Source organism: Otolemur garnettii, unplaced genomic scaffold (assembly GCF_000181295.1).
Source record: "Otolemur garnettii isolate 467f Iridium unplaced genomic scaffold, OtoGar3 scaffold00003, whole genome shotgun sequence".
Lineage (NCBI taxonomy): Eukaryota > Metazoa > Chordata > Mammalia > Primates > Galagidae > Otolemur > Otolemur garnettii.
Genome location: NW_003852398.1, coordinates 16,172,267 through 16,173,751, shown reverse-complemented (window position 1 = coordinate 16,173,751; position 1,485 = coordinate 16,172,267). Strand labels below are relative to the sequence as shown.

Genomic DNA, 1,485 nt, shown 5'->3' with positions numbered 1-1,485 from the left:
TCAGGAGGCTGAGTCAGGTGGATGGCTTGAGGCCTATGGGTTGCAGTAGGCTCTAGTCCAGGAGACAGACTGAAATCCTGCGTCAAAAACCAAAACAACCAACTCCTAAAATAGAATACAATGTTGTAGTCACGAAGCTGTACTCATTAGATTCCCGCAGTGGAGGGAGCTACTTTCTCCAAGTAAAAACAACAGTAGCTCCCATTTAAGCGGGTGCTTCCTGTAAGACACTATTTTGCGCTTTACACAGTTGATATCGTTGAACCTGTATAATACCTCCGTGAAGCAGAATCATCCCTACTTAACGGGAAAAACTGAGGTTCAAACCTTACGATGTCTGAGGCTTACTTAAAACAACCGCGACAGAGGGAACACCCTCTCAGTGATCTCGACTCCTTCCCTGAAGGCACAGTGTTGGTCTGCGGAGGTGCCAGTCTGCGCCCTTGAACAGCGGCTTTCTCCTCAGTCCCTGTTTCCCGTTCCTTCATCAACCTCGGGCTCACCTCTCCCGTGAAGCTATGTCTAGTAATTAGGAGTCTTCGATACACTTTCTGAGGTTCCCCAACTCTCCTCTGCCTGCCAATTCTAAGAATACTGTATTTCCTTACCCGCTCTCACCACAGCCGACCCCAAAACCATCTGACAGAAATAAAGCCAATCTCGTAATGTTTACTTCCCAACTTCCCACTGCCTTCGGCAGCCACCGCAACAGCTTCCGGGTGACCCACACATGCGCACTAACAACTTCCTAGGGCTCAGAAGATCTCGTGCGGAGAGTCTCGCGACATTTCGAGCTGCGCCTTTGACTGTATTTATTCTGGGTCTAGGCTTTAAGGTTGAGCGTCTTTTTGGCTTCTGCTTGTGGACTCTCGTTATTTTAGAATCGCAGACTTTTAGGACTTTAAAAAAGAAAAAATTCGTACCCAGAACAGACAACAGCTGAAGCTAAACTCCCATTCCCAAATGAATGGGAAAGTTCGCGACGTATTAACAGTTAAAATTGCATGTATTAGTAGCCCGGCTGTATAATGCAACGAGGATATGGTGAAGAGTATTTTTACTGTCTCGAATTTACCTCGTGCAGATGAGAAAAACACTAAAATAATTATTAAATTATTAGATTGCACTTGTAGAAAGTTGCTAAGGGAACACAGGTCACATTTTGGGATTTGTGACAACTAGCCCTGAAGTGACCTTGGGTTTTACAGTTAGAAAAAATTTCCAAAGAGGATTTTCGTTTTTGAAAAAGAAGTGTCTATGACATCCCAATCCTCCTTTAAAAGTAATCACAATGAAATAAAATACTGAAAAATAAGCAGTAATTTGGTGGCAGAATTTCCCATGCAGTTTTGGGGTTTGGAGGCTATTGTAAAAGTTAGAATATAGTTAACGCCCTTGCCTCAATAAAAGAAACCAATAAAACAGAATCTAATTTATTTTTAGAGACAGTCTCACTTTATCACCCTCGGTAGAGTGCTGTGCCGT

General features: G+C 43.4%; 1 protein-coding gene across 1 annotated transcript in view; it reads right to left on the bottom strand.

Annotated features, from left to right (window-relative positions):
* SLU7 (SLU7 homolog, splicing factor) overlaps nt 1-684 on the bottom strand; it is a 17,901-nt gene extending 17,217 nt beyond the window's left edge. Inside the window, exon 1 of the mRNA XM_012808809.2 lies at nt 609-684. The gene's annotated coding sequence lies outside the window, so the exon portion shown is untranslated. The remainder of the gene's footprint in view (nt 1-608) is intronic.
* Nucleotides 685-1,485: the final 801 nt, after the last annotated feature.